The sequence below is a fragment of the Camponotus vicinus genome, unplaced genomic scaffold, assembly GCF_025532165.1.
Source record: "Camponotus vicinus isolate PSW18456_S1 unplaced genomic scaffold, iyCamVici1.0 SCAF_8, whole genome shotgun sequence".
In the NCBI taxonomy this organism is placed as follows: Eukaryota; Metazoa; Arthropoda; class Insecta; order Hymenoptera; family Formicidae; genus Camponotus; species Camponotus vicinus.
In genome coordinates this window covers 286,516-304,200 of record NW_028141980.1, presented here as the reverse complement: position 1 = coordinate 304,200, position 17,685 = coordinate 286,516, and positions in this window count along the sequence as shown.

Below are 17,685 nucleotides of genomic sequence, written 5' to 3'. Positions count from 1 at the left end.
AATGCGCGACAATCGCGTAATGTATGATTTTCTCGCGAACCATCCGATGGTAGAAGCACCACCACTCGATCCTCGCGACGCGTTTTTCGGTGGGCGTACGGGAAATATCGCAACTCAATACGAAGTCACAGGTACGGAGAAAATACGCTACGTCGACGTATGCTCTTTATACCCGTTTGTATTGAAGACGGGCGCTTTTCCGATCGGTCATCCGGAAATTTACGTCGGCGATGAATGTAGCGCGTTAGTCGGAAGGTCACCGAATTATAATTTCGACTCGCTCGAAGGCCTCATACGCTGTAGAGTACTCCCTCCTCGTGATTTATTTCACCCCGTACTTCCGCATCGCGTACGAGGAAAATTACTCTTCGCGTTATGTCGTAGTTGCTGCGAAACATTTTCTCAGACACCGTGCACTCATAATGATAGCGAGCGTGAATTCGAGGGTACCTGGGTAACCTGCGAATTACGCAAGGCCGTCGAGAAAGGTTATCTCGTAACGTCGGTAAGCGAAATTTGGCAATATAGAGTTAGCCAATACGATCGTGCGTCGCGGCAAGGTGGATTGTTCGCCGAATATATTAATACGTTTTTACAGCTTAAACAGGAAGCCAGTGGTTGGCCGAGCGAATGCGGGGAAAACGACGATGAGGCAAAAGAGCGATACTTGAGGGAATATGAAAAAACTGAGGGTATCGTTCTTGATAAGCGAAACATCGCGCGGAATCCTGGTTTACGCTCAGTTGCGAAACTGTGCTTAAATTCATTCTGGGGAAAATTCGGCCAACGATCCAATTTGCCGACTACCGAAATCGTAAAAACATAACAACGTTTCGCGACATTACTAACGAGCGCCGAATACGAGATAACCGACATATTACCCGTGAATGACGAGGTAATGTATGTTTCGTGGCGACTGCGACAAGAGGCTCTTGTTCCCTCGCCGATAACAAACGTCGTGATAGCAGCGTATACGACTGCACTAGCGCGTTTAAAATTGTACGAGTACCTAGAACGTTTAGATCGTCGTGTATTATATTACGATACGGATTCGTGTATTTTTATAAGCACCGGTGATTCGAACGAATACATGCCGCCTACGGGAAATTTTCTAGGCGACATGACGAATGAACTCGAAAGCTACGACCGCGGTAGCTATATCGAGGCGTTCGTGTCCGGGGGTCCGAAATTTTACGCCTACATCGTGCGAACACCGGAGGGTAATACTCACGAAACTTGTAAAGTTAAGGGTATTACTCTCAATTACGAGAACTCGCGACGAATTAATTTTAATGCTATAAAAAAGCTACTATTAGCGAGAGAAAAAGACACACAGGAAAACGAAGAAGAAGAAAATAACGAAACTTCGATAAATCTACGCTTTAATGCGATTCGACGTACGGCGTTTCATGAAATTGTTACGCGAAGTGAAACAAAAATATGTGCGCCGGTATTAGTAAAGCTTAGATTTATCAATAGCAGATATTCGCTACCATACGGATATGTGGCGGTATAACAATATTCTTATTTCTTGGGTGACTTTTTCTTTTTTAAATAAAAGTCGCGCATTTTCCGATTTTATTTAAAAAAATAGAATTATAAATATTGTAAGTAGCATAAGAAAAATGTAAAATTTATAACAATATAAATATCATTCTTCTTTGTATATATTTCTGTATATTAATAATAAGCAAAAATTTTATTAAAAAATGGCTGGTTTTGAAAAATATTAATAAATGTGAAAATTTTTTATCTTAATTCGTGTTTAATACTTTTAACTTTTCCCTTCTTCCTTTATAACACCCCCGCCTCGCGTTCAATCATCCGCATGTTCATCTTTTTACCTCTGTAGTGTAATGTAGTCTAATTATAATAATTATAATAATTATATAATAATTATTGTCTCCTACTGAGATGCTTTGTCTCTTTTTCCGATAAAGTGCGTCATGAACCGTTCGAGCGGAGGGGGCTTGTTTCGATATTCCATAGCGGGCCCCGAGACGGAGTGGGGAGGTAAGGATTGTTTCCTCGAGACATATACCGCCGGCTACCCTCCGAAAGTCGGTAGGTGGGGGGGTTCGTTCTGCCAAGACGTAGCGAGAGCGACTAAGGGCTAGATAACGGGAATTTGACTCGGAACCCTATACAGGTGGGCCAGGGCTGGAGTGGGAGGAGGATTGCTTCTTCGAGTCTAGTACCGCGGAGGTAGGGAAATAAAAATTTGATAAATCGGCGACACAGCCGGCGTCGACCAATCGCAGCTTTGGGCCACTATGGTGCGAGCCAATCAAACTCTGGACCACTATGGTGCAAGCCAATCAAACTCTGGGCCACTATGGTGCAAGCCAATCAAAATCGAGACTTCGGGAGGTGGGGCATTGTTTCCACCAATCAGAACGCCTCCCTCCACTTCACCTGGCCACGCCCACGGCGCCAGGGGCCGAGTGGTGGGGGTTTGTTTTGACGCACCATAGTGGCCCATATCTACTCATGTTTATTACGAATTTTGGCTAAGTGATAAATAGTTGTATATATAAACGTTTTACCTGAACCACTTGGGCCATCAATATAAAAACAATGATTATTGTTATTATTATTGTTTAATTTGTTTAATATAAGATCTACTATTTCTTTCTGCTTATTATTTAATTGTTTATATTGCCTGACACCAACTTCCATAGCTTCTTCAAGTGTCATTATCATCGTCTTCATCATTTTCTTGCAATTGTTCCATTTGTGGAAAATCAGCAAAACTTTTGCCTTCAGCACACAGCATAGCATTGATTTGCGCATATGCTTTCTTTTGTCCTTCTAATATTCCAAAGTGTCGTACATAATCTTTCGACATTTCTACTTTAAAATTTTCCCAAAGCTCTTCGGGATGTAATGGTTGACAATGTAATAATATACGTACAAATAATTTACGAAGTTGTCTTGGCATCATCCATCCAACAGCTTCGTTCATAGCTCGTCTCCATTCATCATCATCTTCAATCAAACCTAAAGCTAGACATGCCGCTGAAAATGATTGACAAACTTCTCCATTTACAGTTTTTAAATCATTAAAACTTGTAGCTCCCTTTACATTAAGTAATAATAGCCGTAAATGAAATAATTCTGTTTATGTTGGACTAACGGAATACATTCGTCCTATACAATTATAATGACTTTTGCGTTTAATCCAACGTGATACATTTCTACCGTTGATTTTCTCTTTTTTAAATGTATAATAGCATGGAATTTCTACATAAAAATATTGTCTTGCTTCTTCGTCGCGGGAATTTAATGAAAAATAATCAATTAACATCGTAACTTGATTTAAAGCAAAAGTCGTTGCCTCTTCAATGGCTTCGTTTTCAATTACATTTTATTCATTAGGAAGATGAATTGGTAAACGCATAATAGTATGGCTTTTATCTTGTAACTTTTTCTCAAGTATACGCCAACTGGCTTCTACAGGTCCAACATAGCGAGTATCTATAAAATTTCGTATCTCATCATGATCAATAATTACATTTTCTGTTACTGTACAATATTTTCTTAATATAAAAGTTAATATAAAAGTTTTACAGTTTGTGCGTGCAAAATAGAATCAGTCCGGGCTTGTAATTATATGAAGGAATATAGATGAACTTCTAGAAATAAGTTTAATAGTCGAATAAAAAAAATTTCGGTGCAGAAAGTTTTTGTGCATATGTGTTTGTGTGAGATCGAGGCAAAAGAGTAAAACAGACCCGTAAATTAGTTACCCAATGTCGCGATAGGAGGCGCTACAATCTGTTTGTGTGACAAGGAGAGACAATATCATACCATTCTTCTCTTCTATTTCGCGTGTAATAGTATACGTCAGTATACATGTACGCGCACACTAAGGCATTACACTCCTGTGTTTTCTTTCTCGTATTGCGCGTCATAGATATCCGCTGTCGCGCGGCGTCGTAACAATTGTACGCGTAATAAGCCTCGCGAAAACAGCGTTACAACGTGGAAAATATTCTGTGTAAGTTATAGATATACTCAATATATATATATATATATATATATATATATATATATATATATATATATATATACAGATTATATATTTTACCAGATGCGGCTTGCATGTACGCTCTAGTTATTAATTAAAAAATATTTATCCCAGAGGCGATCTATTTGTGAGCTGATTATTGAAAAAGAAATCCAGAGGCGATCTAATTCGTGCGCTGGTTTAAAAAAATCCAGAGGCGATTTAATTCGTGTGCTGGTTATTTTTAGAAATATTTCATATCAGATGGTGATTGCATGTGCGCTCTGGTTATTAAAATATTTATTTCAGAGGCGATCTATTCGTGAGCTGATTTATTAAAAAAAAATTCCAAAGGCGATCTAATTCGCGTGCTGGTTATTCAAAAAAAATCCAGAGGCGATTTAATTCGTGTGCTGGTTGTTTTTAGAAATGTTTCATACCAGATGCGGTTTGCATGTGCGCTCTGGTTATTAAAATATTTATTTCAGAGGCGATCTATTCGTGAGCTGATTACACAGGCCCACAAAAAAAAAGTACCCTGTGCTGGCGATCTGATTAGGCTAGTCTTATGTATTTTGGCCCGCTGAATTCGAATCTGACGTCAGAATTGCTCCATCACGTCACGGTTTTTTTTAAATCTCAAAAATAGACGAAAATTTCGTAAAAATCGACATTCTAGGGTAATAAGACTGCGCTTCTTAAAGAAAAAATTACCAAAATCATACTTTAATGTATTTTCAGACATTATAAATCGAAATCCGACCTAGAATATAAACGTTGTGCTCAATTTTTTTTTGTGCTCATTTTTTATTTTTTTTATTTTTTCAGGTTGTAACACCTAAAATTTACTGCAAACAAATTCTATTTATCAAGATGCGAAGATATTAAGATAGGTTTTTACCTCCAAATAGCACAATCTTTTTTTTCATGTACCTCTAGCGCTTTAAAGACATGAAAAGAGGTTTGTGACCTATATAAAGAAATTTCTGCATCTTATACGAACTCAACAGCTAGAAGTTGTAAGTTTCGAAAAAATTTTTCTCAAAATTTGGACTTGGAGAATATAAGATTAATTCTTTCCAATATAAGATTTATGAATGAACTAAAATCAAATATGGAATACGGAAGATTGCTACTTTTTCATGACAAATGTTAATGGAATCGATGGTATGATTGGTGTGACAAATCGGATTTGGATTTATAATGCCAGAAAATACATGGAAATATGATTTCGGTAACTTTTCCCTCAAGAAGCGCAGTCTTACTACCCTAGAATGTCGATTTTTACGAAATTTTCGTCTTTCTCTTTTGAGATTTAAAAAAAACTGTGACGTGATGGAGCAATTCTGACGTCAGATTCGAATTCAGCGGGCCAAAATACATAAGACTAGCCTAGTCAGATCGCCAGCACAGGGTACTTTTTTTTTGTGGGCCTGTGTAATTGTAGCATGTCATATAGCGATAAAAGCTAACAAATTATTGGAGCAAATTATACTGATCGCTGGCGATTTTTTTTGATGACACCAAGCTTCGAATGTACAATAGCCTATCTGGCTATGTGGTGTCTATTGGTGCCTAAAAAAAATTACTTTCATTGCCGTTGCCTACAAATAATATAATATTTGAAAAGCTTCGACTTGATAGCATATGCTGTGCAATTTATGCTGCGGCTTTCACTATACTACTATAAACTATAGCCTTAGAAGAAAATCCTTGTAAGGAAAAATATTTCAATAATGTGAAATGTACAAAGCAACATTTTTTTTAAATTATAGCAGAAAGTAAATTGCCTTTTCCAAAGTGATAAATTATTCACATATATCTTATATTTATCATATCTGATCACGATATTCCAATGAATATCGTTAGAAAAAGACGCCTCAGTACAAATATCTCATCTGCATATATCGGAGAGACGAAGAAAATATATATTATGGTTGCGTCTGGAAATGGACGATGAAACCTATTATATTATCGATATAAATCTATCATTTCGATGCTTTTGAGACAAAGAATGTATTATGAAAAAATTTATATTATTTATAAATTTTACGACATTACATCAATTTGCATAAAACATTTTATATTGTTAGCTTTTGATTATATCGATTTAACAAATGTCGTGCATAAATTGTAATTTGTAGATAGTTATATGCAAATATCTTTTTTATTGTATATACAGAATGTTGCAGAGTACTATACATATATAAGCGCTTGTGAGGAGCGCAGTAAATTGAAGAAACAAGTCCCATAACATTTTACGATTTTCGCAATAATAGAAATTATAAAATAAATAAATTATATAATAATATTAAATAAAATCGAACGAATGTGTATCTACGTATGTGTTTGTGTGTTTGTGAAAGAGAGAGAGAGAGAGAAGCGCTCGGCCGTTCGAGCTATCGCATAATCTAGTGTGTTTGGCATTTTGTCGGCGCGCGGCAAAGGGAGGGACAGCAGGGCACGCCGCTACTATCGGTTACACCGTCATCGTTGCGCCGCGCTGTCCTTCCCCTTGCCGCGCGCCGACAAAATGTCTATCATGCTAAACCGTGCGATAGCTCGAATGGCCGAGCGTTTCTCTCTCTCTCTCTCTCTCTCTCTCTCTCTCTCTTTCTCCCTTTTTTTTCAGACACACGCAGAGATACACATTCGTCCGATTTTATTTAATATTTCTATTATTGCGAAAATCGTAAAATGCTATGGGATTTTTTTCAATTTACTGCGCTTTCTTCACAAGCGCTTATACATATATAGTACTTTGCTATACTCTGTATGTACAATAAAAAGGATATTTGCATATAACTTTCTACAAATTACAATTTATGCACGACGTTTGTTAAATCGATATAATCAAAAGCTAACAATATAAAATTATACTAATTGTTTGAGATGTAATATTGTATATTTATAAAACTTATAAGTAATATTTATTATATTTTCATAAAATTTATAAGGAATATTTATTATTTTTTCATTTATTTTTATTATATATATAAAAAGAAAGACATAGCTAATGAGAGCAATAATAGAATTGTTTATATATATACGCAATAAAGATCTATGCTCTAAAATCGTTGCTTGTACGAGACGATAGAGCAGTAAAAATGCAATATATCTTTTGCTTCAATAAACAATTAAATACAATACAAAGGAAAGCTTTCACATTGCTCTTCCTAAATAAAATATGCATGTCTTTTTATTCTAGACAATACTGTCGGTAACATAACTATAAGTGTTGGTAATGTACCGACACTTTTAGTTATGTTAAAATGAGGGCGCCTACCCGTCGGAGTTCGGCTGCGACTCCGGCATCCTCTTAACATGTGAACACCCACACAGAAAATAATATCTATTAGATATCTATTAGATATTCTCAATGGGCATTAGGGATATCCACGAATATATAGGAAACATTTATTAGACGTGCTTTAGATATCCAGATGTCCGCCATTCGAGATTTCATAAATATCCATGGGATATCTACATAAATATCCATTAGATATTCATACAATATTTAGTGGATATTTCTGTAGATATCCATTGCATGTATACTGGATATTCATCAGATTTCTGCGTGGACATTTATTCAATGTTCCATAAATATCTACAGGATATGTAAACCAATATCCTGTAAATATCTATACAATATTCAGTGGATATTTATTACATATAGATACATTTATTACATATATATTGATATTTATTTTTGAATGGATATTGATTTAATGTTCTGTATATAGATACCATATATAACGGAATTTAAAAAAAAATTGACCGTCTGCGGTTAATTATATGGAGCTCTGGAGCTCTGGAGCTCCTCGCAAAAGCTAGAGGACATGCGGCTATAATAGTCTGCACTCTTTGACCGATAAGCCGTGACTCGTGGAACCTGTGCTGCAGCCTTATATACTGTCTTAGATGGATCTCACTTTCGGGTTAGGCGTTTTCCTTTTCGCCACCTAGCGGCGAGGCGTGAAGCTCGTGGAAGTATATGAATATCCATTGGATATCTTTGGTAGATTTTCAGTAGATATGGATATGTGGACAATATATGGATGTTCAATGGACATCCTTGATAGATTTTCAGTGGACATGGATATGTGGATTTTATATGGATGTCTAATGAATATCCTTGGTAGATGTTCAGTGGACATGGATATGTAGACATTATATGGATGTCTAATGGATATCCTTGGTAGATGTTCAGTGGACATGGATATGTGGACAATATATGGATGTTCAATGGATATCTTTGGTAGATTTTCAGTAGATATGGATATGTGGATTTTATATGGATGTCCAGTGGATATCTTTGATAGATTTTCAGTAGATATGGATATAGGGATTTTATATGGATATTCAATGGATATCATCATTGGTTATTCAGAAGATATAAACATTTTAGACATCTTTAAGATATCTATTGGTTATCCATAATGGATATGGACATTAAATGGATATGTAGATATCCAGTAGATATCCATTAGATATTTTCTTCTGTGTGGGCATGTGGCAAACCACGTTTTTGAAATTCAATAACATATACAAAGGCTGCTACTTCACCAAAAAATTTTTGTTTAACAATCAAATCAATTAAATAATCTTTTTTAATATTAAAAAACACGAACACAAATGTCAGGTCTATCAGAAGCTTGTTGACCAGGCAAAAGATTTTCTTCAATTTTAAGCCATTTTGGATTACAAGTCATTGTAATAAAAAGATTTGGTTTACCAAATTTACTAACAATTGCCATTGAATCTTGATAATTTTGTAACATATTACGTGATCCAATAAATGTAGATGGAAGTATAACCATCTTTCCATTTAGATTATTTGCCATAGTTTGCATATAATCTCTTAAACCTTGATATGTTTCAGTACGTAATTCTTTTTGATGATTTTTACAATAATTTATTCTGTCCTTTTCAATTTTTACATAACTATCTACAAGCCACTGTTGAAATAGACGACGACCTAATAAAAAAACGTTAAATTCATCACGAATAGCCATACGATATTTAATATATTGACTTCTAGTTATTCGTTTATTACTGTTTAATTTTGTTAAATTACAATGCCATCCTTAAGTACCATGTGGATAAAATAATGGATATATCCATGGTTCAACATTTGGATCCATGGTACTAACATTTTGCAAAGATTTGTTATTTTTATTACGTATTGTTACATATGATTCTGGAATTTCTCCATCAGCAGTTGTACGAAAAACAGCAGCAACTTCATTAGTTCTTTGAGCATTATATCGGCGTCGATCCATACCTGGTCTTAATGTAAATGATAATTGTAATTCTGGCAATATTTCTCTAGATTCTATTTCTAATCGTTGTTGATTTTCTAATTCTTCACCCATCATTTGATAAGATTGAGCAAATATATTCAATTCCCGCATTATATGTTCAAGATTTTGTGTAATTTCCAAATCTAAATTTGAATTTTCGTTAAGATGATAATTTATTGCTTCATTAGAATCTATAATGAAAAGCTGACCATAAGTCGGATTTTCATTTTGAGCAGCATACAATGCTGTATTAATTTGATAACACAGCCCCACAAAAAAAATTTTTTTTTCTGGTCTGGGGGTCAGACCATGTTTACTATATGTTTTTGGGGTCGCTGAAGCCGAATCCGCAGTCCGTTTAACCCCATCACGTCAGGTTTTTGTCATAACCTCAAAAAACCAAATAATTAGGCCCTATTAAACCCAAATAACCCTGTAATCGAAGCTGTTAACCCATAATAACCCCAAAACGCAATGTATTAAGCCCATTAACCCTATAGCTAAAGAACCCAACCCGTAATACTTCCACAACCCCATAACCCGAACCCCAATAACCACAAGACTACGGCAATTGTACTCAAACTCTTATAGCGCAACCTGTCATCGCCTAAGCTTCCCAAAACCCAAGCTGTTAAACCCCAATAACCCCATAACCCTATAACCCCATAACTGAAATCACTAAACACAACCGCTCATAGCGCAAACTTCAAATGATCAATGCAAAATATCGAATATCTTCTAGAACCCCACACGGGTTTTTTGAGGTTATGACAAAAACCTGACGTGATGGGGTTAAACGGACTGCGGATTCGGCTTCAGCGACCCCAAAAACATATAGTAAACATGGTCTGACCCCCAGACCAGAAAAAAAAATTTTTTTTGTGGGGCTGTGTAATAAATCTGCCCATGTATTTTGAAACAATATGGACCAGGTCTTTTATTTTCAAAATTAACCAAATTAGCGTTAAATGACGCAAATGAAAATGAACTGTTACAATTACGAATATATTTGAAAAAATTATTTGATTTTGTATGACTACCATCAAATAAATTACGAAGAAACTGTGGAAATTCAGACAAAGGTTCTAAATACACAGCACCATGATTACAACAATCGTGAAATGAATTTCCTTTATTAGATATTTTTTCAGCTGCAAAATGTTTTGCGTTACAATGAATACAAGACACATTCATAGAACCAATATAATATTCAACTATTTCATCAATTAATGTTGTACTATTAATATTTAAACAAGGATGATTTTTCTTTTGTGATCTATAATGAGATTGATACTTTGCTCGTTGTTGATATAATAGTCTAGTATTTATGGAACTTTCTTCAACTGTTTCATTACTCAATTCTATTATACGACTATTATCAGATATTGTACCAGTGACATTAACTATAACTTTCTTGATTAATTCTTCTTGATAAAACGTTATTAGTAACTATCTTCGTATTTTGACGACGACGACGTTGATTTTCTGTATTTCTTTCAAGACGTCGTTGTTGAAATTGTTCTTCTTCTTCTAAAGTGCGTTGTATTTTACGTCTTGGCATTTTACAAATTATATATAACTATCGCACTTAAGTTTTAAAAGATATAAAATAGTTTGTTTAAAAAATATAAATATATATGTATATACAAATTTATAATGCAAATATATTTAATATTTGTTAATTATATTTATATATTAATTACATTAATATAATAATAACGTATAATATAAATTTATTAATTTTTACCTTTATTTACTTAAAAGTTGTTAAATTAATAATTAATTTTTATTAAATATAATAATAAAAATAAATAAAAGATAATTTTGAAAAAAAAGTAAAAGATAAAATAGAAAAGTTGAAAAATAAACGAAGAAAAAGATGAAAAAAACTAAAATGTGATAGCGAAAATGCGAGAGAGTGGACAATAGGACAAACAATTAATTATCATCATCATTATTATCATTGTTATTATTATCATCATCATCGTCAACATCATTGTCATCATTATCATTATCATCATCTTTGTCATCATCATTATCTTTGGCATCACATTGTCATCATTGTCATCACTATCAACATCATTATCATTACATGTATTATAATTTATTTTATTTATGTATACATATATACAATTCTTATAATTTTTATATATACAAAATGATGATACTATATAAATAACATAAATTGCGCTGTAATATATTTTACTAAATTTAGATATATAACATTTAATAATTATATAATTTTTTCTAAAATTTATTTAATACTTCAAATAACTTCAAATAACTAATTAATTAACACTTCAAATAACTAATTAAAATAATTATACGACTGCTCTTCAAAAAATAAATTTTTTGCAGACAAAATTTCCTCCGTCGTCTTCCTGAAACCATAAATATATTATTTATAAATATATTATTATATTATACATTAAGTGATTAAAGTATATAAATATTGTTGCGACCCCGTGTTCCTTCCCTGCGGATTATTTGGTCACCCGTGACGTTCGGCAGAAGATCGTCTTCGAGCGCGTTGCCAAGAAGAATGTTGACAAGACGAATGACAGTCGAGTCTGGAGCTAGCTGTCAAGCTGAGCGGTCGCGTTTCGATCGGCGGCTTATCGTTATATCAGTTACATTCTGTGTTCTCTGGTGTTATTAAAGTTCCTGTGTTCTTGTTTAAACACGAGTGTTTATTATGTACGAGTGCGCGAGCGTGTACGCGAGTGCCGATCGGTTGTGTCGCGCGCGTTCGATATTAATCGTTCCGCGGACGCAACAATATATACATATATATAGTTATAATTATATAATTTTAATTTTATATTGCTCATAACTTTAATTTTAAAAAGTTTAATTTATTTAATTAATTTATAATATAATAAATCTATTTAATAAATAACTAAAATTATTAATTTGGAATTATTCTACAACAAAATAAAATAATTTTTTTTATTTAAAAATGTAAATTTTTATTTTAATTTTAATAATTTTATAATTTCAATTTTAAAATATTTAATTTAATTCAATTAATTAATTTAATTAATTTGTTTAATTTATTATATATACTTATGAAAACATCAAAATAACTAAAATTATTAATTTATTACCTTATTAATTTAAAAAATTATTAACTAACTTATTAATTTATTAACTTTTTAAATTCTTTAATTTCATTTATTTCTAATAATATTAAATAAATATTTACTAATTTAAAAGTTCATCCTCCAGATACATTCTTCATCTCCAATTCCATCCAATTTAAATTTTTTTAATGAATTTGTTGAATTCTTCTATAACAAAATAAAATAAGTTTTTTATTTAATAATTCAGTCAATTTATTTTAATTTAAATAAACATAAAAGTAAAAAACAGCGGTTTTTAAGAAAAAATATTTAGCTGCTAGTTGTAAATTATATGTATATCTTTTCTTGAAAACCACTATATGTTTTCCTACCTATTCTGTGTATTTTATAATATATTATTAGGAACACTTTCATTCAATAATTGTTTATTCTAATAAAATAATATATAACTCAGAATATAGAAAGGCTCTCTTTAAATTAAATTAAATGTAAGGAATAGAAAGCTATGAGAGCCGTGCGCGATTAGTTAGGCGCTTTATATCGAAGATTTAAGATTTTCGATATAATTTGTTAGTGTATAACGAAGTACGAAAAATTGCTTGGATCAATGCCAAGATTTTATAAAATTTAGGAATTAGTTCTCAATTTGAGAATTCATAATTCCAATTCCCCCTGAGCCCCCTAACAGAGATATAGACGAGAAAAATATCGGGTCGAAAGTTCCCGCTTCAGCGACTTTCGACCCGATATTTTTCTCGCCTATATCTCTTTTAGAGGGGTCAGGGGGAATTGGAATTATGAATTCTCAAATTGAGAACTAATTCCTAAATTTTATAAAGTCTTGGCATTGATTCAAGCAATTTTTTTCATACCTCGTTATACACTAAGAGTTCGGAAATCACACTCTGATACGTCGGAGTGTTATTCTATCTTTGTTCAACTTTCTGTAAGTAACAAAGATAGAATGACACTCCGACGTGTCAGATGTGATTTCCGAACGCAGCCTAACAAATTATATCAAAAATCTTAAATCTTCGATATGAAGCGCCTAACATCACGCACGGCTCTCATAGCTTTCTATTTCTTACATTTAATTTAAAATAATATATACATATATCATACCTTTTGTTCTGTTATTCAAACCAGTTGTGTTATTACTGACAAGAACTCTCAGATGTTGTAATAAAGTGCTGTTACGGGTTTCTGGATAAGACAGAGCCCACGATTCTTGTATTTATTGTGTGGAATAATTCGGATTATGGTTAAGTTGTTCTCTGATTTAGGAATGAAATTATATCGTTAATTTTTAGAAATAAAGTTATATCATTATGAGATATGTATATGTGAGTAAAAAATAAATTTAGAACTTACCTTCGTATAAATTTGCACAAAAATTTTCGACGCGTCGTTTTACCAGCTGCCGCGACGAAGAATTCACAGTATGATATGATATAACGTATGTATATAATAACACTTCAAACACTTTCAACATACAATAATAACACTTTCTATATACAAACACTTTTTTTACACCCTAAACGTCAAAATTATTTGTTTTTTTCAATCGTTGTAGTATTGAATTATCATGTAATAAAGTGAATGATTTTCAATGACAGTTGCTCACGAAGGACACGAAGTAAGCTTATCTAATTATTACTATATGAAATTATTGATTAGTAAAATATATTCGATTATAGTTCAAGTTCATATTATTTCGTTGTTATTATATGAAATTATATCTTTTTAATGAATAACAAATGTCGTTTGTTATTATGTCAAAGGAAGACTTTATGCGAAGCAGACCAGAATAATTTGTAAATCTTAATCTTTTTAAAAAGGTAAATTATATACATATCCACACACACACACACACACACACACACACACACACACACAATTTGCTGTCGCTCTTATTCTGACGATTTCTCTCCTTTTTAATTATATCTTTCTTTAAATTTTATTTTTTAGTTATTTCAGTTTCTTTTTCGTCGATCTTATCAAGCTTTTTTGCTCTTTCATTTTTTTATTTTTATGTCCATTCATCTATGTATGTTCCCTTATTTGATTTTTCTTTTATCTTTTTGCTCTATCATTTTATCATTCTTTATTATTGGTAGTAAATACTACTAATTTTAATAATGTATAAATATATAAATAATTATAATATATATATATATATATATATATATATATATATATATATATACAGGGAGTCATGGAAATTTTAGCCCATATGAAGTAAGGAGGTAGATAGGCTCAAATTAAGAAGGAAGGACTTGTACTGTTTTGTGATATTCGCAATAATTAACGAAAAATTAAATAAAGAATATCGGCCAATCTGCGTGAGTAGAAGCGCGCGGCGACGAGAGTCGTCCCACTGTAATCTTATACTAGGCGCGCGGCGAAGCGATGGGCGGGTCGCTCTCCGAGACATGATGGTGGCGTGCGATATATCGCAATACCGCGCCGAAAAATGACCCGTCCTTTTAGTGGCGAGAAAATGATGCGCTATCATTTCCACACCACCTTGCGGTAGATAGCATGGTGCGCTTTTTTTATAGTGGTTTCCCCCATAGGCCTATTCCACTCTCAATTTAAATATTTGTGAAAATTGTTCAAAATGCCGTTACTGTACGCTGAATGTATCGTAAATGTAAAAAATTGATGATGACAGTACCTTTACAAAAATTGATCCGTGGTTGAAGATCCCTCGATAAAATGTGTTGCACACGTTGATAATGATACGAGCGTAATCCGTTACACGTAAAGCGTGATGTACCGCGTATCGCGAAAAACCAAATTCATGTGCCACACGACGCACGCTAGTTCCAGGATTTTTATAAAATGCTTCAAGAATCCTTTCTTCATCTCGTACACGAAGACGCACTGCTGGACCGGTTATCCCGATATTATGCACGATACCCAGTTTCACATAATTATTGCACAACTCGTAAAACTGTACGTTCACTTGGCTTTCGTGCACGCCCGGAAAATCATTCCACGTAAATTACGGCCGCGCGATAAGTATTTTCTCCCGCTAGCCCGTATGCCACAATCATATCCGTATATTCCTGCAGAGTACACTTCATTTTCATTATTAATTTACTACGCGAACACAAGATTTTTACTAAAACCGTCTGAGCTCTCGCAGGCTGTTGCCAGAGTGCATACGCCAGCAGCACGCAACTACAGCTGAGCGGACATGTGAGTGTAATCATAAAGGCCATCGCACACGAAATTGCATAGCTGCATGTACATAGCATAAGACCATATGGACCAATGAGCATCGAGTATTAAGTCGCCATATTGATTTACATAATATAGCATAAGCATAAGCATAACATGTGCATAAGAAATGAAAAAATCCATAAGAACGAAATTTTTATGCATATGGTCTATGTACAGCCAATCAAATGTCAGACATGAATTCCCGCCAGGATGACAACCTAGTTCCACCGTTATAGAAGTCTGTGATATTTATGTTCATGCTAGACTGCATTAAAGAAAATAAATAAAAATTCATAAAGCTAAAATATGGAAGATCATAATAATTATTATTTGAAAAGAAGTGAAAATGAAGAAAATGTGTGTGAGAACAGAATAATTAATACAATGACTTCGAGAGAGGAAGATTCGTTATTAGTGGATCTTGTTAAAGGTTATCCGCATCTTTATAATAAAGAATCAAGAGATTTTAAAAATATTATTAAAAAAAATAACTCATGGAAGGAAATAGGAGATATATTAAACACAACAGGTATGGAATACATTTTTTATATTACTAGAACAATACAGGCGCGCGCTACGCGCGCGCTATTTATTTCTTACAATTGATACTGTGTGTGTGTATATATATATATATATATATATATATATATATATATATATATATATACAGTATCGATTATATATACAGTCAATATTATTTAATAATCATAAAATTATATTGCGCTTATTTTTTACATGCTCATACATGAGATATAATTGAAGAATTAAAAAATACAAACAAGTTAAAATTTTAATATTTAAGATGAGTAACAAATTCGAGGAAATACGATTTAAATATATTACCTTTATTGTTTCTTTTAATTTACCAAAAATTTTTCTTTTTATATATGTATATATAGTTATAGTTAGTTATTTTATTTCTTGTCTTTTGGCTTAGAATGAACTTTCGGTTTACATCAAATCACAGTTGATTAACTTAAGATACAATAATATAATAAAATAAAATGATAGTATAAATTATATAAATGCAAATATATATATACGATTCTTTCATTAGTTTCTTTTACGAGCATAAAACATAAATTTACGCCAATAAAAAGAATTATGCAGAATATTACAGTAAAATATATCAAAGTATATAAAATGATACAAATTTTAATGAAAGGTAATTTACAATATATCATCAATTGATTTGATTAATCAAATTATTAAATCAATTATTAATTTTTATATATTCATCGCGGGTATAATAGTATTAATAATTTGTAACATTTTATAAAGATATTTTGTAATAAATTATTGATTAATATTTGTAAAGATTGTTTCAATACTCGTAAAAGAAACAGAAAGAGTCTATATAACACAAAAGTTTGGAATAATAACATTTTGGCACATCTTAACATAAGTTTTTGTGATAGTTTAAAACTAAAAAATATTAATAAAGTTAGAAAAAACTAAAAAAGAAATAAGAATATTATATACATAATATTATATATATATAGTACAATATTATTATATTATAGATTATAATATTATATATTATATAATCTATAATATTATATAATATATAATAATTCTATAATTCTATAATATTATATATTATATAATATTATAGATTAAAAAAAATTATTAGAAAATTATAAAAAAATCACAAGTACAATATCACAAAAAAAATATTTTTATGAATTTTTTGTTGAGAAGATAAGGTAAAGTAACAATAAATATGCTAACTATGACATTATGTGGAAGTTGGAATCCTCTTATTCTGATCCTATAAAAAAATATATAAATTAATTTTATATATGTGTGTGTGTGTGTGTGTATGTGTACTATATAATTATAATTATATAATTATATAATAATTATATATAAGTATCAAAATAATGCGTTTCACTAATTGAAAAAAATGGTTAAAAAATATGTATTCTGTCAATACAAAGTGTTTGTGTCTGTTTGATCACAAAGCAATTAATTGACGATTAAATTAATTAAAGTTTAGAAAAAGTCATCCTTGATACGTCTGTATAGCTGACTTATTACTATCATTATAAATATTAACTTA